This window comes from Eschrichtius robustus, chromosome 7 (genome assembly GCF_028021215.1).
Source record: "Eschrichtius robustus isolate mEscRob2 chromosome 7, mEscRob2.pri, whole genome shotgun sequence".
In the NCBI taxonomy this organism is placed as follows: domain Eukaryota; kingdom Metazoa; phylum Chordata; class Mammalia; order Artiodactyla; family Eschrichtiidae; genus Eschrichtius; species Eschrichtius robustus.
In genome coordinates this window covers 133891276-133915721 of record NC_090830.1, presented here as the reverse complement: position 1 = coordinate 133915721, position 24446 = coordinate 133891276, and the positions used below count along the sequence as shown (strand labels likewise).

Genomic DNA, 24446 nt, shown 5'->3' with positions numbered 1-24446 from the left:
TGCTGTTCTCTTCATTATTCTGCAGACCTTTTCAAGGTTGCCTTTAGCAAGAGTACAAGGCCTGCCTTATCAATACGGAAGCCATCTTTGGACTTAATCCTGCGAACCACTGGTTTCTCTTCTCCAGGTCCTTTTTCCTTAAGACATTATATAAAATGACCTCAACTGGAGCTTGGGACCTAAGACACGAATTCGGAGAAATTGTGTCCTGTATAGAAATCTTATGCTCCTTGGATCTGCTGAGATACAGCAGGTTTCATTTAACAAGATTGTTTCCACTCTCCTTATTCATCTTTAGTTTGTCTGCCTCAATTTTTTTCCCCCAGTTCCTCCCTGTATGATACTTTATTCCATGAGTTCAGTGCAGTATGCATCTATGAGGTATTTCCCATATGAAAGACTATGATAGGTACCATATAAAAAAGCTAATGAATGGGACCCAATACTTTGTGCAAGGAGTTTCCAATCTAGTGGGGAGGAACCCATATACCATCAACCACTGTACCAAACAAGTTGACTGAATTCACACAGAGGTGGTAGTAGCAGTGGAAAGAGTTACTAGTTATTGAGTATTTATTATGTGCTGGGCACCCCATGCACACGTTGCAAATGTTCTCTCTAACCTCCGGTCAACCCTTCAAAGTAGCTTTAATTATCCTTTTACAGCATTGAGGCCTGAAGGAGATGAAAGCCATACTCAAGGTTTTGCAACTTGCATAGGAAGAGCAAAGACTTATGTCTAGGACCACCTGGCTCCAAGACTGGCTCTGCCCTCCCACTCCCCACCCTTTACCCCAAGAGGGAGAAAACCCAGAGAGGGCCAGATAAAAAGCAGTGCCATTGGTAATGATTTTTTAAATTGAAATATAGTTGATTTACAATGTCTCAGGTGTACAGCAAAGTGATTCAATTCATATATATATATATATATATATATATATATATATATATATATGAATCTGAAAAAAATATATATATATATTCTTTTTCAGATTCTTTTCCATTATTTCACATGCTTACTTGCCATTTGTATATGGGTGAAATGTATCTTCATGCCTTTTGACCATTTTGTAACTGGATTGTTTTTGACTAGCCCTAGGCCCTGAAGCTTTTCTCCTGTTTTTTCCTAAAATATTTATAGTTTTACATTTCACATTTAAGTTCATAACCCATTTTAAGCTAATTTTTGTATAAGGTGTGAGACTTATGTCAAGGATAATTTTTTGGCCAATGGATGTCCAATTGTTTCAGCACCATTTGTTAAAAAGACCATCTTTCCTCCACTGAATTGTTATTGCACCTTTGTCAAAAATCAGTTGAACACATTTGTGTGGATATATTTATGGGCTCTTCATTCTGTTCCATAGGCTTATGTGTCTATCCATCTGCCAATACCACATAGTCTTGATTGCTAAAGCTATATAATAAGTCTTGAAATCAGGTAGGCTGGTTTCTCCCACTTTATTCTTCTTTTGCAACATTGTTTTAGCTAGTCTAAATTCTTTGTATTTCCATATAAACTTTAGAATCATCCTGTCTATATCTACAAAAAAATCTTACTGGGTGGAATTTATGTTAAACCTGTATGTCAATCTGGGGAGAATTGACATCTTTACCATGTTGACTCTTTCAATCCATAAACATGGAATGTCTCTTCATTTATTTATATCTTCTTTGATTTCTTTCATCAGTGTTGTGTCATTTTTAGCATGCTCTGTATGTGATTTGTTAGATTTACACCTAAGAATTTCATTTTTTTGAACAATTATACATGGTATTTTAATTGAGCTTTTGGTGTTCATTGTTAATATATAAAAATACAATTGATTTTTATTTGTTTGTGTTGTATCATGCAACCTTGTCATGTGCAACCTCACTTAGTTCTAAGAACTTTTTTATAGATTCCTTGAGATAGTCTATGTAGACAATCATGTCATCTGCAAAGAGAGACCGTTTTCTTTCTTTCCAGTCTGAATGCATTTTATTTCCTTTTCTTGCCTTATTGCACTGGCTAGAATTTCCAGAATTATATTGAATAAGAACAGTGAAAGCAGACATACTTGCCTTGTTACTGATCTTAGAGGGAAACATTCAGTCTTTCACCATTAAGTATAATGTTAGTTTTAGGCTTTTTGTAGATTTTGAAGATTTTTCTTCAAGTTTTGATCATGAATGGGTGTTGGATTTTGTCAAATGCTTTTTCTCCATTGATATGATTATATGCTTTTTCTTTTTAGCCTATTGATATGGTAGATTACATTGATTTTTGAATATTGAACTAGACATATTTCTGAAACAAACCCCATTTGGTCATAATGTGTAATTTTTTTACATATTGCTTAATTATATTTATTAATATTTTGTTAAAGAATTTTGCATCCATATTCATGTGGGATATTGGTTTGTAGTTTGTTTTTTTTTTTTTTTGCTGTCCTTGTCTGGTTTTGTAGCAGGGTAATACTAGGTTCATAAAATAAACTGGGAAGTGTTCTTTTTTCTGAAAGGAATTGTGTAGACTTGGAGTTAATTCTTTAAATGTTTGGTAGAATTCTTGCATGAAACCATCTGTGCCAGGAAACTTTGTGGGGGAGGGGTTTGACTTTTGAACTCAGTTTCTTTCATAGCTAGCTATAGAGCTACTCAAATTATATATTTCATGTTGAGTGAGTTGTGGTAGTTTGTATTTTCAAGAAATTGGTACCATTTCATCTCAGTTGTCAAATTTATATGTATAGAGTTTTTTGTAGTATTCTTTCATTATCCTTTTTATGTCTATCAAATCTGCAGTGATATCCCCCCCGTTTCATTCCTGATGAAATTGATAATCTATTTTTTTTTTTTTTTTTGGTAATCTGTTGGTAATTACCAGTTTACCAGTTGGTAATCTGTTTTTTTTTTCCTTGAAAGAAGTTTGTCAACTTTATTGGTCTTATCAAAACACCAGCTCTTTGTTTCATTGATTTTCTCTATTGTTTTTCTGAGTTGTTTTGTTTTTTTTTTTTCCATTGCTTTCTGCTTAAGTTTTATTATTTCCTTCCTTTTGCTTGCTTTGGGATTAATTTGCTCTTCTTTTTTCTAGTTTCTTGAAGTAAGAGATCAGATTATTGATTTAAAACTTTTCCTCTTTTCTATTGTATGCATTTAGTGCTATAAATTTTGCTCTCGGCAATGCTGTAGCTGTGTCCTCCAAACTTTGATACGTTGTATTTTCATTTTCAAACAGTTCATTTTATTTTTCTTATTTCCCTTGAGACTTCCTCTTTATCTCATTGATTATTTAGAAGTGTGTTGTTTAGTTTCCAAGTGTTCAGAGATTTTCCTGTTATTGATTTCTAGTTTGATTTCGCTGTGGTCAGAGAACATAACTCGTTATGATTTCAGTTTTTAAAAATTCGTTTATATTTGTTTTATGGCCCAGGATATGGTGTATTCTGGTATATATTCCATGGGCACTTGGAAATAATGTGCATTCTGCTGTTGTTGGGTGCAGTATTCTATAAATGTTGGTTAGATCTTGTTGGTTCTTGGTGATGTTAAATTCTTCCGTATCCTTACTGATTTTCTGTCTAGTTGTCCTATCAACAGTTGAGAAAAGAATGTTAAAATCTCCAAATATAATTTCAGATTTGTCTATTAATCCTTTCAGTTCTGTCAGCTTTTGCTTCACATATTTTGCAGCTCTGTTGTTGAAACACACACATTTATCACTTCTATGTCTTCTTGATAGATTGACTCTTTTATCATTAAATATTTTTCCTCTTATTCTGGTGAATTTCTTTTGCTCTGCAGTCTACTTCATCTAATATTAATATAACTTCTCCTGCTTTCCTTCAATTAATGTTTGCATGATATATCTGCTTCCATCCTTTTACTTTCAACCTGTCTATATTTCTCTGTTTGAAGTGAGTTTCTTATAGATAGCAAATGGTTAGGTCGTGCTTTTTAATCCACTCCACAAGCTTTTGCTTTTCAATTTGTGTATTTAGACCATTTGCATTTAATGTAATTTAGATTTCTTAGTGCTTAAGTCAGCCATTTTATTTATTGTTTTCTTCTTGTTTTCCCTGTTTTTCATTTCTGTGGGGTTTTTTCCCCTGCCTTCCTGTGGCAGGAATTTCATCATTATTTAACGATAGTGTTTTTTCAGCATGTCTTGTGTAGTTTTTTTAATGATTAGTCTAAGGTATTAGGTGTGATGCTCTAGGTATCATATTATATATATATATATATGATATATATATACATATATATTATAAATATATAATGTATGCATTTAAATTATGTATATGTAATGTATCAATATGTATATAATGCAAATGCACACAATCTAAATACACAAGGTAAAAGAGATTCACAGAGTGGATTATAAAACATGACCTAACCATTGGCTATCTACAAGAAACTCATTTCAAATAGAGCAATATAGGCAAATTAAAAGTAAAAGGATGGAAACAGATATATCATACAAAAATTAATCAAAGGAAAGCAGGAGTAGCTATATTATATACACACACACAGACATATAAATATATAAAATCACTGTCTCTTAACATCATCATTTGCCAGTTCAAGTACAGAAATTTTACCTAAAATACTTCCTTTACATATATTTAGAACCACATCAGACCGTGTTATAATTTTTGATTCAACCATCAAACATAATTTACAAAACCCAAAAGGGTAAGAAAGCCTAATTTATTTACCCATCCTTTTGCTCACTGTGTTCTTTCTTCCTGACATTCCAAGTTTCTTTCTCTCATCTTTTTCTTCCTGTTTAGAGAACTACCTTTAGCCATTCTCTTAGGGTAAGTCTGCTGGCCACACACTCTCTTAGTTTTGTTTTGTTTTTTTTCTATCTGAGAATGTCTTGATTTTCCCTTCATTCCTGAATGATATTCTCACTAAGTATGGGATTCTAGGTTGAAAGTTCTTTTCTTTCAGCACTTGAAAAATATTGTCACTTCCTTCCGGACGCTATGGTTTCAGGAATTCCAGATTCCAGTAAATGGATTTGCCAAAGGGAGAAAAGGGAGAGGAAGGGCTATTTAAATGGATTTGCCAAAGGGAGAAGGGAGAGGAAGGGCTATTTAAATATTATGAGAAATGCTTGCCTCCAGATTCCTCATCTATTCCGTAATCACAGGAAATGGGTAGAGTTAAGCCCGAAACAGCCATAGCATTTTAGTAAGAACAAAGTGAATAATTTTAAAGGATTCTTAATCACTGATCAAAAAAAAAAAAAAAAATCAAAGTATTTGTGTCATGCAGGAAATGCAGGACACGATGCTTCCTTAACATAAAGAAAGGGGAAGGACAAGGAACTGATTAAGGCCACAGAGACACCTTGACCAAGAGGGCTTAAGATACTGGAAAACCAACTATGGCTTATACATCTTGTGCCCGAAGAGTAGTTTATGGGAGATTTTTACTATGCTCAGTCTCATCCCATGTCCCACGGGTCCCTGGGAACAGGGGACCTGGCTCTGGATGGGAGAGGTCAGAGGAGGGCTAGATGAAGGTGGGTGTTCAGGGTGCAGTCACTCCCTCTGTGACGTGGCACAGGGGTGGGGGTGGGATGATTATGTATGACCTTGGCTGGGCTCTAAGTCACCTTCACTCACAGGATAACACTCACCACATCTTTTAAATAATGGCTCAGCATGTATCTCTTCTAAAAATGACTGTGGTGTTTAAAAATCACTTCGCCTACACCAGGGATGGGAAAACCTAGCCTAGAAATTGGCGTGAACATTAGTCACCCTGCCAGAGCTAATGAGGAGGGAGGAAAAGATAGTAAAAATCACCAGAGGATCAAAGGTCCTCCACCCTTTGGACAGCACATGCGGTGGGATCGACAGGGCAGGGCAGGCACATTATACCATCTGGGAAAGAGTGGCTTTCAGAGTTTCTCTCCCGGGCCATGCATTATGTGATTATTCACTCACCTCACCTAAGAAAAATCACTTCTGCTTGAGCACTGCCCGGTGGCTGTGTAGTTTCTCCCCCTGATTCCATCATTCTCCTGTGTATTCATTTAAGATAATCTTTCTAAAAGCTCTACTGACAAAGGGGAAATGCCGAATATCACAAATCCTGTTGACTGTTTAAGTAGAAAGGAAAACAAAACTCTCGTGTGCTTTCTCGGTGGGGAAGCCATCTTGTGATTTATTTTTGTTAATGAGGTATGGAGTTACAGATGTTATTTCAAATGATGATCCCGCCAGCAAGGGAGCATGGTGTGGAGGGGAGGATAGAGCCGAGTCCCAGGGGCAGATGATTGACAGGCTGGGGATGGGAAATCAACTCACATGCAAGGATGGGCTTGCTGGACCTGAAGAACGGAGCAGATTGTTTTCTTGTGACATCCACAGCCATGGTCTGTGACACCATCGGATGCACAGTTTCCAACCTGTAAGGCCAAACATGTCACAAAAGTTACCAACTGGGGCCCTGGGGCCAGGTTCATCCCACAGAATTACTTTGTCGGGCTCTAAGAGTGTTTTATTGTTTACTTTGAATTTGTTGACAATATTAAAAAATTGGGAATTTTCACATGAAAATTCAGGCTTAGAGTTTCTCTTCAAAAACTAGGTCTGGCAACACCAGACCTGTGCTTCCATCAGCTGAACCGAGGACACCCACCCTCCTGGGAGGCTCTCTGCTTCACCCCAGCCTCACCCACCTGCTGCTGCTGCCTGAGCATCATTGTGTGCCCCTGGTGTCCAGCTGGGGCGAGATGACAGCCTTGAAGCTGAGTCAGTAACACACTCAGTCCTGCAGGGAAGGTCAGATTGATACCAGCTTTCGGGTGTCCTCTACCACTTTTCCTTGAGAAAGGATTTTCTTGAAAGTAATGGCTGTGCTAATGAACATTGATTTTTCTTTTTAACAGTTTATTTTCTAGAGAACAAACACAGAGAATTCTTAAACATATGTGCTGACGGTAGCTAGCACGGGCATGGAAAAATGAAATCTGTGACCGTGGGGAGCAGCATATTAGCGTTGGTCTCAGGGAAGGGGTTGATGACCAGCTTCATTTGGCCTGAAAGGTGATGGGGAGGGTCCTCTGGGTGGTCAGCCTGCCCTCGGTGCTCCTTCTCTGTTCTCCACAGGACCTGTGCCCACAGCTGCCAGAGCCCTCATCACGTCACATCATCTAAAATTATCTGTCAATTATCAACCTCCTCTTCCAGAATGTCAACCCTTTGAAAGGCTAGTAATATACCACGTTTACTGCAAGGCTTAAGATGCACCCAGTACAGTGCCAGGCCTTCTCTGAATTAACTCACCGTATCCTCTCTGTGACCCTTTGGGGCAGGGGTGTTACATCCCCATTTTTCAGATGAAAGAGCCAAAGTGCAGGGACATTTATCCATCAATGGGCAAGGCTGGCAAGTTTAAATATTTATAAATTTGTTGAAGGGTGTCTAAGCAGTATAGCACTGGAGTGATTTAATTTTTATTACAACCACTTTATAGAATTATATATTGTAGTGTAAATTATACATTTTTACATTTTTATTGCTGTACCGAGTTGTTTACACAAATCATATGTACGTAATTTATGGGTGATTTAAGGGATGTTCAAGGGCGGTTAGAGACCAAATGGCCTTTTGGGTTTTTCTTTGAGGTGCTCAACAAAATCAGCACCAGCCATTGCCAGATATTAATTTTTTATTTTGTTTCATTTTTTTTTTTTAAACAAAGAAAGTACCCGTGAACATATACATCTTGGGGCATGTGTGGAATTGAATCCTGTAAGTGAAACTGATGGCTCACAAGACATGTGCATCTTAAGTATTGATAGATGTTGCCAAATTTACCTCCCCCAAGTGCTCTGCCCATTTATATTTGAGCCAATAGTGTGGAAAGAACCCACTTTCCTACACCCTAACACTGAATTTTTATAGGGGTGCGTGTGTTCGCCAAACTAAGAGAAAGATATGGTATCTCATTGTTGATTTTAATTGAAGGGAAGTTCACAGGACCAAAAAGCTAACCATTTTAAAGTGTACAATTCAGTGGCATTTTGCACATTCATGATGTTTGCTCCCATCATCTCTATCTAGTCCTGAATATTTTCATTATCCCAAAAGAAAACCCGGTACTCATTAAGCAGTCATGTCCTCTTCTCCCCTCCCCCCAGTCCCTAGCAACCACTCATCTGTCTTCATCTTTGTGGATTTACCTATTATGGATATTTCATATAAAGGGAGTCATACAATATGTGACTTTTAGTGTCTGATGTCGTCAAGGTTCACTCATGTTGCAGCAGGTACCAGTACTTCATCCCTCTTTATGGCTGAGTAGTATTCCATCATACAGATGTGCGACAGTTCGTTAATCCATTCATCCCATGAGGGACAATTGGGTTGTTTCCATCTTTTGGCTGTTGTGAATAGTGCTGATATAAATATAGTGTACAAGTATTTGTCTGAGTACCTGTTGTCAATTCTTTTGTGTATGTATGTCAGGTAATATGGTCACATGGCAATTATATGTTTAACTTTTCAACGAACCGTGAAACTGTTTTCCACAGCAGCTGTACCGTTTTACATTCCCACCTGTACTGTAAGGGAGTGTTCATTTCTCCATATCCTCACCAACACTTGTTATTTTCTGTTTTTTTGTTTTGCTTTCTTTTAGATTTAATTATACTCATCCTGGTGGATATGATGTAGTATCTCATTGTGGTTTTGATTTGCATTTCTTTAATGACTGGTAATGTGGAGCATCTTTTCATGTACTTGTTGGCTATTTGTACAGCTTCTTTGGAGAAATGTCTGTTCTAGTTCTTTGCCCATTTTTAAATTGGGTTGCTTGTCTTTTTGTTGTTGAGTTGTAAGTGTTCTTTATATATTCTGGATTCTAAGTCTTTATCAGATATGTGATTTGCAAATATTTTCTCCCATTGTGTAGATTTCACTTTCTTGATAATATTCTTTGCTGCACAAGGTATTGTTTTAATTTATTTTATTTAAATGTTGTTGTTTTAGTTTATAGTTGCCCAATTGCTAAAGAGTCCTATCATTTTTTTCAATGTATGTTATCTTATTGTATTTATTTTTCTATAGAATCCATGTTCAAATCATTTACTCACTTTTCTAAAGTGTTTTCTTCTAATATAATCATAAGAGTTACTTTTATAGCCTGGGTATTAATCCTTTTAATATTTTCTTTCAGTCTGTTGCTTGTCTTTTAATTTTGTATATAATAACATTTGTCATATAAAACTTACTCATTATTTTATAGTTCAATTGTTAATCTTTTATGGCCTCTGGATATTTTGTCTTCTTTAAGAGACTTCCACTGTTACAAAAAATATTCTTCTATTATTATTTTTTAATTTCGCTTTTTGATGTTTACACCTTTAATCCATTTTAAGTTTAGTTTTGTGTATGTCTTTAAATATGGACCATAACGTTATTAACATTATTTTATCCTCAAATGGATTACTAATTTTATATGCTCTCCTATTCCCTTTGATTTGGAACGTCCTCTTCATAGAGTAAATTCCCAAATGTACGTGGATGTCTTACTCTCTGTTTCATCTAATTGATCTATCTATTTTTTCCTTTCCTGAGACCACACGGTTTTAAGTAATACAGTATTAGAGTGAGTTTTAATAGGTAGTATGACAATATCCCATGCTCACTGTACATTATTAAAACTGTCTTGGGTATTCTTATGCATTCTCTCTCTTCCACATACATTTATGAATCAGATCATCTATTATTTAGTTATTTATTGTCAGTTTTTAGATAAATGTGAATTTATAAACTAATTTGGGCAGAATTGACTTTACCCTTTGACTTTTTCATCCAGAAACATGTCGTGTCTCCCCATTCACTTAGGTTTTCTTTTATTTCCTCCAGTATAGTTTTACGATTTTCTCGACATAGGTATTTCATATTTCATGTTAGATGTGTTCCTGGCTGTATTAGGGTCTTCTTGCCATTGTTAATTGTTTTCTCCTGATGTTTTCTAATTAATTAGTTCCCCTCTTTATGAAAGTTATTGATTCTTGGAGGTTGCTTTTGATTGTGGTTAAATCACTCAGCTCTCCTAGCAGTTGTAAAAGCTTTCAGATGAAATCCTTGGGTTTACAAGCGGGTAGTGCTATCATCTGAAATAATGAGAGTTTTGTCTCTTCCGTTTCAACTTCATGCCTCTTCCTTCTTTATCTTCCGGTGTTGGCAGCACCCTGGTGACCTTGGGAATGTGTGCTTGGTTCCCCAGGTCCTAAAGTTTCATTATTTGCCATTTCATGTTTTGTCACAACAAGTATCATTATTTGTATGATAGCCAGAAGTCAAGCAGCGGGTTTAACGACTGCATGCTGGGAAAAAATTTAGCTTACAAGCTCTTCCAAATACATTGGTCTTAGAAATTTTGCCTGTTTTATAAAAATCACAAAATAAGCATTATATTTATTTTATTTCATTAAGTGTTTCAATCAGATTTTTATATCTCCTTTATACTATATTTATATAATAAAGTTATTTACACAGCAGTTTGGCTGAAGGTCTGTGTGGACAGAAGAATCACAAAAATGCATTTATTTATCCGATCTCACCTTTTAAATAATGTAGAAGATGGAGGTAGCTTCCTTGATATGAAACCTTTGCCCCTGTCATAAAATGCTACCACAGAGACTCCCATTAACAATAAAGAATTCTTCCACACCCTCCCCTATCTGCTTGTTTTTCCAAATGCGGTGACCTTGTCTGTAGTATACATTCACCTTCACCTGCTCGTGGTAATTTCAGCCTCTTTCTGTTGTAGAGCAGAACCCTAGCGTGGATTTTTGCCTGTGTTCACAGCAGTTTTGCTTTTCCTGCTAAATGCGCTAATCCAAATTCCAGTAGAGTTGCTGAGTATTCCAAATGTGAAAAATACATCCAAAATGCCCTGCTCTGCCAGTGGGGTAGAAAGGTCCCTCCAGGCCGCCTTGCTCAGCTCAGGACTGCAGGAACCACCCCCTGGCTCTTTCTCCCCGTGGCCCTAGAGACACGAAGATTTAATAAACTTCAAAGCTAATTTCGCTCCAGGCTCAGCTTTCTGCAGCAGAAATCTCTTGCCCATCAGCCAAGGACCAGTTCCTGGCCCCCACTCAGCTGGCAATATGCCTCCTGTCAACATGTTGAATATTTCATAGTGCCTTGGCTTTGTGGGTTTCCCTACCCTGTTAGCAGCTGGCTGTGCTGTTAGCGACTTTGGGAGGAAACCCCTCACTGTGGGATGACGCGGAAAGCTACATCTAGAATCAGCAGAGGGGGAATACCATGGCGGTTAAGAGCATGGGTTTCCATGGTGTTTCAACTTGAATTTGAATTCCAGCTCCTTCACTTAGGAACTGTGGGCTGTTGGACAAGTAAGTTCACTTCCCTAAGCCACAGCTTCCTTATGTGCTAAAGACAGTTTGTCCTACGTGGGTCGCTGTGAGAGTTCAATGAGAAAGGAAAATGCCTGTCACAGTACACAGTCTGTGGGAAACATGAGTATCAGTTTCCGAGGGCTGCCAAAACAAAGTGTGGCAAATTGGGTGACTTAAACAATAGAAATTTACTCTCATAGTTCCAGAGGCTAAAAGTCCAAAATCAATGTGTTGGAAGGGTGGGTTCCTTCTGAGGCCGTGAGGGGGAATCTGTTCCAGGCCTCTCTCCCAGCTGCTGGTGGTTTCCTGGCACATCTCTGACTTTCCTCGGCTTGTAGAAGCATCACCCCAATCTCTGCCTTCACCTTCACATGGTACTCTCCCTTGTGTGTCAGTGTGTCTAAATTTTCTGTCTTTATTAGGACACCAATCATATTGATTAGGGGCCCACCCTAAGGACCTCATTTCGGCCTGATTACTTCTGCAAAGACCCTGTCTCCAAAGAAGGTCACATTCAGAGGTCCTGGTGGTTAGGACTTCATTATATAAATTGGGGTGGGCAGGGAACATAATTCAACCCAAGACAATATACAGTACATATTATCAATTTCAAAATTTTCAATAATAAATCAAAGCCTGGAGAATTGTCACCAGATGAAAGATGCACTTTCTCTGCTGGGCCATAGACATTCTTGAGCATCCAGAGAACTTTTAGACAGAAGAGTCAATTTCTGTTGAGCCGAGTCACAGGGAAACCTTGAAAGTGGTGAGAAATCCAAGGATCTTAATCTTAAAGGAAAACAGCCAGTGAAGCTCAGACACGAGACTTTGGTGCTCGCCCGCTGTCACCGGGAAAGCACGAGGGAGGAGAGAAAGGAAGGCTCCCCTGCAAAGGCTTTGCTCAGGCAGCTGCAGGCAATAGCTGTGTCTATTAAAGATGTTCCATTTTCACAAGAGCCAGGTAACAGGCTGGAGTCTGGGGGGGGCTGGGTTGCTAGGCAACAGCTTTATCATTTCCTGGGAAATCCACAAACCATCTCATTCCCCTTGTGAGAACGTCTCTTCTTTGGTAAAGCTTACGTTTAGAGAATTGATGATAGTTTAGAACTTTTGGGGGGGAGGGGTGCAGGGCGGAGAGGGAATGCATATATGTAATCAGTTCACAAAATCTAAACATAAATCCCTCCTGTTGGAAATGACATGGTGACATGTCCTTTGTTGCTTTTTGGCTCTTTTTTGTATTGGATTGTGTGAGCACCAGGGCAGTCTGATTATTGGTCCTTAGCAGAAGAAGTGGAAGTTAAGGATCTATGGACTGCAAAGTTTAGATGTGATATCAAGCCTCTCTCCTTCTCTGCTTTCAAATTTCAAGTGCTAGTGATAAAAAAGCAATTACCTGTTATCTTTTGTTGGAAAAGAAGATAAGCACCAAACCCACTTACAGTCCCCTTTATTTTTACGTCCCCACGTTTGTTTAATCTCAGGCATTCCTATTCCAGCTTCTGAGGACTTGGCAAGATAATGGACTTGCCAAATCCAGCCCTTGGAAGCTTTCTGTTTTAGGGGAAATACAAAAGCTGCCTGATGGAGGGCCCAGTCTCCTCACGGGCCAGGCTTCCTGCTGCAGGATCTTCAGGGCTGCCTTTGATTGGCAGATGTTTTATCAGACTCAGGCTCTGAAAGAATTCAAGGGCAGTCTGGTCTGGAAGAACACAAATACAGCTTTACGCATGGTTTGCAGTGGACGGTCTCGGTGTTGAGAGCACAGGCTGAAAAGATTTCCTTGAGGCCAGTGTAGCTTGGTGGGGAAGATTGGTTAGAGTCGGGCAGGGCTGGGTTTGAATGCCAGCTGCACTCAGGAAAGCGGAGCAATCTTTACTCTTTCCTGAAGTCTAGGACAGAATCGAGACTAGGGATGACTGCTGGAGCGTGTTTGCTAAGGCGTGTTCACTGCCCACGGCCTCTTACTGCCACCGCCCCGACCTCGGCCCTCTCCCAAGTTCAAAGTTGTATCAAGGCCAAGTTCAAAGTTGTATCACAGCCCCACATTGACAGAGAGAGGATGTCCTGTGACAAACACTGGGTCTGGGTGTCCCAGACTGAAGACCTGGTTTCTGATCTCAATGGCCCCTGATCCCAGTGCAGGACCACCGCAGAGACCCCTTCCAGAACCGGTAACATGCAAATGGGGGCTTGCCTGCTCCCCTGGTCGCCACCCTCTTGTAGGATTCTGCTCTACCTGTCACCTAATCGTGGGCTCTGTAGTGACAGCTCAGATTGTTCTTGGAGATGAGGAACCCCTGGCAGGGATTTTAGCACTCCTGCCTAATGTGGGCCTGAGCCAGCAGGCATTAGAAGTTCAAGGACAGCCGTGCTTCCTATGGGGGTTTTATGGCTTATCGCTATTCATCCAGTGTTGCCTAATGAGGATGCTTAGAAGGGAAAGTCCTGACTGAGGAAGGTGAAGAAGGAGACTGTGTCTCTGTCACCTGCAAAAGAAATAGCCCTATTTCCTCCTCATTTATTTCTGATGGGAAGATGCAAGGCAGACTAAAGAAAAAATGAATTTTTAGAAAAAACTCTCTATTGAATCAGCATTCCTGTAGCCGTGGTTTGAATTGCGAATACTTTTCTCAGTGTTTGCTTTCCATCCAGTCAGTTCGAACAATGCACTTGATTGATAGAGGTGTGAGCACAACTTTGTGTTTTACAGTCTTGTAGCAGGAATCTGTTAAGATGGTGGGGATCTGTTTACAGATTTCCTGAGACTGAAATGAAAATAGGTAGCTCTTCATGAGCGGGAGCTTAGTTGCCCTGAGCAAGCCACCTGGGTACCATTTTCTTCTCAGTGAGGTGGAAGTGGCCTGTTTCTGCTCCTGAGGAGCTGGAGGTGGGGTGGGGGGAAGGTGCTAAAGGGGTGGCTGTGACTTCCACAGAGACTTACCAAAGGAAACAGCCATGTGCAGACCCCTGGGTATGCAAAGGCAGTGCTCTCTTCCCGCTGTGTGGGTGCATGATGAACAGGAGCTTGCTGGAAGTTTCCAAATCCACCAGATACTCCCCATTTCTGACAGTTAGCTGGGTGGGTGGGAAGCAGACGGAAAACAACAACAACAAAGAAACCTGGAATTCATTCTAGAAATTTCTATATTCTTATGAGAAAAATGAAAGTCATGTGGACCCAGTGGCACTATTATCTTTTCTCCCTTTGGGAGTGAAAGAGAGCTGTAGGGAAGCTGTCTCTACGGATGTCATAAGAGAGCTGTCTGCGTCTATTGGATCTTGGTTACACCAGCAATACTCCTGTGAAATGAGGGACCGGGTATCCCAAACGCAGCAATAGCCGCTGTTTGGCAGAACAGCTTCCAGCCAGATCCAAAGAACTGAGAGATTTGGAAGCAGACATGCCCAGTTACAATGTTAAGAGCAGGCATGGTGGAGAATGGCAGATGTGATGCCAAAGAAAATGAAATGGCAGAGAGAAGATGCCCAGAAATTCTCAAGGGATAAACCAGAGAAGTAGTTAGGGCACAAGAGGTGGACGTGCTGAGGCCTATATTGGAAGCACAGAATATGAAACGCCAAACAGACTGGGTTTGCACGAGCAGGTGGCCCCTGATGTCTCAGGGGTCGGGGTGGGGCCTTGGTGGGACGGGACTGGTACCCTGGATGTGAAAAGCCAAGGTCTTCTCCAGGGAGGCTGATCTGGTGGGCAAGAGGGAAATTCCTCAACAGGAGGGCATAGCTGTGTCTGGAGCTCCAAGGAAGGGTGAGGGGAGGGAGAAAGAGCAGGTACCTCCCCCTCACAATGGGTCACTGTGTTTCCTCCTTCCGCCACTTTATATGCAGATACATCCTGGGGGCTCTGGTCCAGTCTGGCCCCAGCTCTTACGGGGATCCTGGCCTCAAGAGGTGCCAGCTGAACACCGTGGTTTGGGTCCACGCCTGGAGAAACAGCACGTCATTCAGCCCAGTTCAGCAAACATGTCATCAGCTCTTATACTGATGGGCAGCTGCCACTTCACAGCTTCTGCCATATGCCAGGCACTTGTGCTGAGAGTTTCCCGCGCAGGAAGCAATTCCATCAATTTCTCATTTCACAGATGGAAAACGGGCTCTGAGAGGTTAACTTTGCTAAAGTCAGAGTTGGGGTCAGGTCCTCCAATGTCAGAGTTCATTCCTCATTGCTTTATCTCCCCAAGCACAAGATTTGGGGGTGCGGGATACAAAGATGGAGGCTGTTGCCCCCAGGAGGTTACGGTGCACAGATGACTACAGTGCAATGTGGAAAAGTGCCCTGGAAACACAGAAGAACAACTGGTTTGTTTTTTTCCGGGGGTGAAAGCTTCTAGAGGGAAATAGTTTGAGCTGAGCCTTAAATGATAAGACAGATTTCCACTGAGTTGAGAGGGACTTACTTCTATGTTTAGAGAACTTAGGAAAGATATTACCACCTTGACATGGGTATGATATGGTTGGGAAGAGATTTAAGCATAAGCAGATGTGAATATTATCTGTGAAGCTGAGAGAGGATCCCAGAACGCCACTGTCGAGAGTCCTGCTGGGTTTATATGGGGCTTAGCAATATAGTAGCAAGATATATATTTTTTTAAGAACACTTGCTTTGTGCTCACTCTGCATATGAGTCCTGACTGCACTTATTGGGGTTGATCTGGGGTGACCCCGCTTTGATCAAGCCCACTAAAGACTCCAGGCTCAAGCTCAGAGAGCGTGAGGGAATTGTCTTCTCTGAGTTCCTGGGGCCAAGGAAGTGCTGGGAATGAGAAAAAGATGCAGTGGTGATGCCAGCCACTGGGAGGGGCCTCAGAGCTCAGGCTCCAGGGCCTCTTGGAAGGTGAGATTGGCAAGGAGGCAGCAGCTCACCCACTGAACATCACGACCACCCAAGAGGATCATCATAAAGTTACCCACCAGAGGCAGATAGAGCCAGAGGTCAAGTTAGAGACAAGGAGGCTGGGAGGGAATGACAACATACAATGGCTATTTGCATGTGTTTTTGAATATTCTCTTGATTGATTTTGTTGATTCCCCCTTCCCCCCAAAACCAACTTTTGATTTTGTTATTTTTTTCTGTTATTGTGTTTTTTTTCTGTTCTTTCATTGATTTCTACTCTTATTTTAATTTGTTTTTTTGTCAGCCATATTAATATATGTACCTGTAGTTTATATATTTTCACTGATGGATAGTTAACTATCTCACAATTGATTTATAAATTCTCCGGTCAAAGAACATTTTCGTTGTTTCCAGGTTTTTTTTGCCATTAAAAACGATGATGCGGGCTTCCCTGGTGGCGCAGTGGTTGAGAGTCTGCCTGCCAATGCGGGGGACACGGGTTCGAGCCCTGGTCTGGGAAGATCCCACATGCCGCGGAGCAGCTAGGCCCGTGAGCCACAACTGCTGAGCCTGCGCGTCTGGAGCCTGTGCTCCGCAACAAGAGAGGCCGCGATGGTGAGAGGCCCGCGCACCGCGATGAAGAGTGGCCCCCGCTCGCCGCAACTGGAGAAAGCCCTCGCACAGCAACGAAGACCCAACGCAGCCATACATAAATAAATAAAATTTAAAAAAAAAAACAAAACTATGATGCTACGGACAGTCTTATAGACCCCAGTGCAGATGAGGAAGAGTTTCTTTTGTTTACATACCATATTTCATTTATTCTAAGATGTGTTTTTATATTTTAATATATCTGAAATCAGAATGTGTATTAAAATTAGTGGCATCTTAGGATATAAATGAGCAGCTTTTTTTCCCTTTCTTGGTGATGCATAAAGTAATTGTCCATCTTATAATCAATGAAGTGTTAGATTTTGATGAAATACTGTAAATAAGAGCAAAATCGCTCATCCTCACTTTTACTGGGTTATTTTTCAAGTATCAGTTCACGCTCACCAGCCATGCATGGGAATTGCTGTTGCCTCACAGCTTTACTGATATCTAATATTGTGGACTTTTTGCCAATCAGGTAGATGTGACCATGGTCTCTTGCTGTGATTTTCTTTTCCTTCCTCTATTTACTAATGAGGTTGGATATCTTTTCAGCTGCCTAGTGACCGTTTCTCTTCCGAGAAATGCCTGTTCTGTCCTTTTGCCCATTTTTTCCATTGGGTTACTACTGTTTCTCAAATTAATTAACAGGAGTTTTTAAAATTAGTTTTGATGCTAACCCTTTCATTGTCTGTTATATGGGTTACAAATATCTTTTTCTAATTCGTAGTCTGTCTTCTCTCTTTATCACATCTCTTGATGGTCAGAGATTCTTGAATTAAAAATACTTGAATTTATTTAGTAGTGTTTGCTTTGGGAACATTTTAAAGATATCCTTTCCTACCCAGGATCATAAGGATATTAACTATTTTATCTCTTAAAGGTCTTTAAGTTTTATCATCCATATTTAGGTTTTTAGAGGCTCTGGGGTTGATTTGTGGGTACGGTAAGAAGTATGGAACTGATTTGGTTTTGGAAATAATAACTAATTCTCCCAGCATCAGTTATTATATTTTGTTTTTATCCAAACCACCTCATTATTTTTCACATTTTCGTATATGTAAGGGTCTCGTTCTGGGTTCTTTATTCTTTTCCATTAGTCTGTTTCTATTTATTCCTATAGCAGTGCACTATCTTTTTTCTACATCTTTAAAGTAACTTTTGATATCTGATAGGGCAAATACCTCTCCCCTGCCTATTTGTGTATCTTTCTCCAAATAGTAGCCTTATCGATTTTCCTCTCTAACTAGGTTTGACCTATCGCCTCACACTCACAAAGAGGCTGCCGTCGTCTGGACATCTCAGAAAACCCCACAGTAGGCTGGGAGTCAACCACTGGGTTATCCTAGAGGCCTTACTTCCCAGGTGGTGGGAATGTTCTTTAGAAGGAGTTGAGAGTCTAACCTGCTTGATGAGGTCAGAATTGCTGAACCTGTTTTGCAGATGAGCAAACAAAGAGAAGGTCGGTGACTCGTTAGTTGACACGGCCGGTCCGTGGCGGAGCTGGCCTTGAGTGCAGGTCGGCTTCCTGTGTTTCCCATGCAGAACTGCCGACCTCCAAACACAGCAGCATCTCCCGTGATTCCTCAGCCTCATTTGCTGCGGTGGATTTTGCTCCCACTCCACAGAAGAGTTCTCAAGGCCAGCAGTTTTACTCTCCATTCAATTTCATGTTCAGTCCCACCCAGCCCCGCTGGACCGGCTTTTCAAGCTGCAAGAGCTGCTCTGCTCACTCTTTCTTCCCAAGCACACTTCTCATTTACTTCTTTATCCTATTTTTGGTTTTAATGATCTGTTCTTAGGCTTCTAACTCCCTCCCCCAGATTGGTAAGTGTGTGTTATCCCTCCTTTTCCCTGGACACCTGGAAGTGCTGAATCTTGGTGTTTGCACCTTTTTTCACATTCGTGAGCCACTGCCAGTGGCTTCTCCCCTTTCATGTCTCTGTGCAAGTATAGAAGAAAGGCCATGCTGGGGCACTGGCAGGAGAGCCGTAATTACTGAAGCTAATGCCTCGTCTCTCTAAAGTTCAAGTTCATTAGTGAAACTTCTTTTATCTTGTCATTCTAGTTTCTGGTGAGCCTGTACTTATTTTGCAATCAAGAGTAAAAATGTCGAATTATAATAATAACAGCATCATTAACTTTTGCTAGAATGGTAAGCTGCATATAATCTCCATGAAGGCAGAAATTTTCCCTCTGTTTTGCCTGTTGCTGTGACTTTGGGATCTAGACCAGTGCCTGCCCCATGGTGATGCTATAAAAATATTTGCTGGATACATAAGGAAATGAATTTTATTGGGTATTTTCCATGTGACAAGTCACATGCTGAGGGCTTTCAGTATGTCTCCTCTCTTAGCTCTCACACCAATCCAGTGAATTGATATCGTGATCCCTGTTTGGGAGATGGGGAAGCTGAGAAGTTAGGTGGGTCGTCTAACTCACAAACTTTATAAGTGTTCAAGCTAGATTCAAGCCCATATCTGTGGAACACCAAGAACATTCTCTTAAGCCTTCATGCAGTAATGCTGCTATCATTGAAGGTGCATAGAAATGAGGTGCTGCCTTAGGGGGGTCTGGGAATCACTGTTGTTCCTTTCACTCATTTGAGGGGAAGGGGAATGGGGAGCATGATAGTCTTCTTTTTCCTAGAGCTGCTTTTGTGAAAAGACAAATAACCCAACTTAAAATTTGAGCAAAGGACCTGAATAGACATTTCTCCAAAGAAGATTGCAAATGGGCAGTAAGCACATGAAAAGATGCGTAACATTATTAGTTATCAGGGAAATGCAAATCAAACCCACAATGAGATACTCCCTCATAGCCACTAGGAGGCTGTAATTTAAAAAATGGGTAATAACAAGTGTTGGCAAAGATGGGGAAAATGGAACCCTCATACTTTGCTAGTGAGGATGTAAAATGGTGCAGTCAAACAGATTGACATTTCCTCAAAAAGTTAAACATGTAGTTACCATATGACCCAGCGATTCCACCCTTAGGTATATATCCCATGAGAAAGAAAACCTGTGTCCACATAAAACCTTGTACACAAATGTTCATGGTAGCATTGTTTACTATAACCAAAAAGTGGAAACAACCCAAGTGTTCGTCAGTTAATAAGTAGATGCACAATATGTGCTCTATCCATACAGTATGAACCTTGATACAAAATGAGTATTATTTGGCCATAGAGAGGAATGAAATTCTGACACATGCTACAACATGGATGAACCTTGAATACATGTTACTCAGTGAAAGAAGCCAGACACAAAAGCCCACACACTTATGATTTTATTTCTATGAAATGTCCAGAATAGGCAAATCCGGAAAACATACGTTAGTGGTTTCCAAGGATGGGGAGTAATGGGTACGGGGCTTCTTTTGTGGATGACGAAAATGTTCTGGAATTAGATTGTGGTGATAGTTGCACAACTCTGTGACTATACAGAAACCATTGAATTTTACACTTTAAAGGATAAGTTTTATGGTATGTGAATTCTATTTTTTAAAGAATCAACTACAGGGAGAGGGCAGCTCAGCCCAGCTAGACAGGGTGTGGTTAGAAGATAACTTGACTGACAGCCAGCAATCTGGGGTCTTTATTAGACTCAACTGAGCAAGCCTGACTCTGCCGCTTCCCAGCTGAGAGCTTCTCTGGCAAGCCCTGCCCCTCTTTGAGCCTCTGTTTCCTTTTTTTGTAAAGCGGCAGGCGAGGACAAGGCTCTACCTATAAGGGGACAGTTGTTCCTGCCTAAGTTTTGGATCTGTTAACAGCAGGAGGGACTAGTAGGGGACACAGAGTGCTAAGATCTTTTCTCCATTCAGCAACGACAGCTCAAAACAAAAATCACAGCCAGAGAGAATACCAGCCTCGTTCTAACTGTGCAGCACAGCTGATGAGCTGCTGGCGAATTCAGTAGAGAGGCCACTTCGGCTTTCCAGGTAGGAATACAGGATAACGGCAGTAGGGTGTGAGCACCTCCAAGCATGGGTTTTTTTCCTTGAATGCTGGGCTCTTGGATACGGTTCCGTGACAGCAGCTCTCTCCCCAGACCCCCGATGTGCAGCGTGTGGCCAATGGCTCCTATAATGGGAGACTTACAACTTGGAGCTTCAGACACCGCACGGACCTCAGTTGTCCAGCTCATGGCAGAACGTGTGATCGTCTCTGTGGGCTCCTGCTCCAGGCTCCAGACAGGCTCTGGCCGAGGCAGCTGAAAGGACAAGAATCAAGAAGCTCCACAGCCCCACAAACAAGAGCTACATTGCCCCTCATGAAGGAGAGGAAATCCATTCTGACATCTTATGAAAATATTTTGGTGGCTTGTTTACAGAATGAACCCTGAGCCGACAGCTTCTGCTGGTCTGTCTGGAGCATGTGGCTTTGCAGCTGGGCCAGATGTGGCCCCAGGTTCTTTTGCAGGAGGTTCCAACGACGTCCCATTTTTCTTCTTTGTGTGTCGGTTGTGATCCAGCGCCGGACTAAAGGCACACAATCCACCCCTGCTCATCCTGCAGAAAGCTGCCTAGATAACCAGCAGGTGATCGGGGCCCCACTGCAGCCTGGATCTCAACTGGGGGGACCTGGGGGGGCAGAAACGGTCACCTCTGAGATCAAACCGCTCCCTGACGTTCAGTGCAGGGTAGCGATGATGCTTGTCCAGTGAGCTCGCTGTTCCTTGAAGACGAGACGGTGTCACGACGCCACGTGCCAGTTTACGACAGAGGCAAGCTGAAGCGGAGATGCGGCTCCCACACGCCCTCCCTCCAACGTCCCCAGCACCTCACGGCCCAGCCATCGTGGGCAAGACTCCTGGCGGAGCCAGGTGGCGTCCTGGAGGCCCCGCGTGTGACGCGACTCCTCATGTCACAGATGGGGAAGCTGAGCCCAAGGGGCGCTGACTGGCTCAGGCCACAGCTGAGCAGTGTCTCAGCTGCTTGTCTGGACTTGTCCTGCTGAATCGTGCTGTGTTAGGACCAAAAGAAAGGAAAACTCCTCCTCTTTCCACCTCTCCCACTGCCCCTTCTTGCTGCCCACACCCAGGCCCTCTGCTTAGGTGAGGCTGCATGTTCCCAGAAAGTTCAGCAGACCCCTCACCCCCCTGCACAGGCCCTGGTCTTCTCGGACCTGGGCTGCCTCCCAGCTCACAGAGTCCTTTCTGGGGGGGAGGGGAGGGGGGGGAGGTGGCACCTTCTTTCCTTTTCAGGTTGGAGCCCACGTTGAAGACGTTTGGGTTACATGTCAGAGACAACCTGTGCTTAACTGCTTCCCCCGGTCAAGGGCTTAAAACAAGACCCACTCCTTCTCCCCATGCACGTGGGTAGGAAGGGAGGAAAGGATAGTTCTTTTAAGACAACTACTAAACTTATCTACCCATGTAGCTATCTCTTTGCCCTACGTACCCCTCAAAAAAGACTCTAGTGATTGCTAAGAAAATGTCGGGTTATATGACCAAGGCAGGACCACAGAATGAAAGGCAGAAGACAACCTGTAGAAAGAACTGGAAGCAGGGACTCGAAGTGATACTGGTACAGCCATGTTCACAGCAGCATTATTCATAATAGCCTAAAGGAGCAAGCAACCCAAGTGTCCATCGACAGATGAATGGATAAACAAAGTATGGTCCATCCATGCAATGGAATATTATTTACCTCTTTAAATTTTTTATTAAAAAAAATTTTTTTTGGCTGTGCTGCGCAGCATGCAGGATCTTAGTTCCCGGACCAGGGATCGAACCCGCGTCCCCTGCAGTGGAAGCATGGAATCTGAACCACTGGGCCGCCAGCGAAGTTCCTATTCACCTTTAAAAGGAAGGAGATTCTGACACATGAAACAACATGGATGAACCTTGAAGACCATTAGGCTGAGTAAAATAAGCCAGTCACAGCAAGACAGACACTGTATAATTCCACTCATTTCAGGTCCCTATAGCAGTCAAATTCATAGAGACAGAAAGTAGAAGGGCGGTGGTCAGGGGCTGGGGGAGGGGGAAACGGTTATGACTTAAGGTGGACAGAGTTCCAGTTTGGGAAAATGAAAAAGTTCTGTGGATGGACGGGGGTGATGGTTGCCCAACCCGGTGTAGATGGACGTGCTTAATGCCACAGGACTGGACACTTAAAAATGGCTAAGATGGTAAATTTTGTGTATTTTACCACAAGTAAAGGGAGGGTGGAAGCCCATAAGAGGAAATAATCAAATCCATGTTGCATTGAAAAAGGTCTCGTTGTGCGTCTTATTCCTTCATCGGACTCTGAGCTCTTTATAGATGGGAACTCCTGTGCTCTATTCATCTTTGTTAGCCCAGCACCTGACCTAGGTCCTCAAAGACGTCAGATTCCCAGTACCTGTTGGCAGAACTGAGGTTGTGGCGTGATCCCGCCGATGCCACCCATGTGGGCGGGGCCTCGCGGTTTAGAGGGCTGGCGCATGCGTGCGAGCATATTCAGTTGCAGGGTCCTTGCACCCGGTGGTCTTACCCGGTCCTCCAGGGGGGGACCATGCTCCTGCCACAGAAAGGCAGACCCCAGAACCATGCCCGGGCACCAAGGGCAGAGGCACGGTGCCTCCGATTCCGGGTGTCTCAGGAATCAGCTAGAGCCCGAGTAGACAGAATTAGTGGGCAGGTTTTTATTCATTATTGGGCAGGTCTGTATTATACTCCATCGTTTTCTGGAAGAGATGAAAATTATGTAAAACTGCAGCTAATAACACGTTCCATTTTTGGGGGGGCCCGATATTGACAGGCAGCGTGCTGGGCCCGTGCAAACTTTTCATAGTTCTCAGCCCTTCAGTTTGCCCCTTTAAGTCAGGAGCAAACAGCGATAGAGTGAGGGAGCTCCTCTGACGCCCAAACCCAGGCTGCTCCGTCCACTTTCTCAAGCTTCATAGGAGAGGTTATCAGACCCTACAGATTCCGCTCCATTTCTACCTTTTCTACCTGTGCAGTGATCATTAATATTGCAAACTCTCAGCTTGAAGCTTATTGGACAGGTAATGATTGGCAGGTTACTTCAACCAGGCTCAGCCTTCTCATCTGTAAAATGGGGATAATAATTGTGCTCTCCTCCAAAGGTCATTCTGAGTGTTAAAGGAGATAACCTTTGTATCCAATATCTGTCTTGCTGTGATCACACCATAAATTTTAGCCGTGATGGCGTAATAGTGACACTGACCCGACTCAAAGCACCTTGGGGTTGTCCAGTGAAATTTACATTGTCCTGGTGTTTACGAACCAGCTTACAGAGGTGCTGCCCATTTATATAAAGACCCATGCTATCAATGCCTTGTCCCAGGGGATAAAACCACTCTCTGTATGAAACGGTGTATTTCATTTGAAAGGCAATGAGTTATGCAGTTTATCACGTCCCCCCCTTTGGCCTTGGCTGCTGCAAACTCACCCTTAGTTTGTGATTCTTCTGTGCCAGGGTCATCTTTAGCCCAGGCTTTATGGTCCAGTGATTTCTCCAGCTCATTACTTGCTTCTTTTATCACGGTTTGGCTGGTTTTTATCTGTGTTGTTAATTATAAGCTACCTCAAACGTGATTGGGTATACATTAGAAAA

At 42.0% G+C, this 24446-nt stretch overlaps 1 protein-coding gene across 2 annotated transcripts in view; it reads left to right on the top strand.

Moving 5' to 3' along the window:
• C7H10orf90 (chromosome 7 C10orf90 homolog) overlaps positions 1-24446 on the top strand; it is a 232427-nt gene that overhangs the window by 112900 nt on the left and 95081 nt on the right. The gene's annotated exons all lie outside the window — the stretch shown is intronic.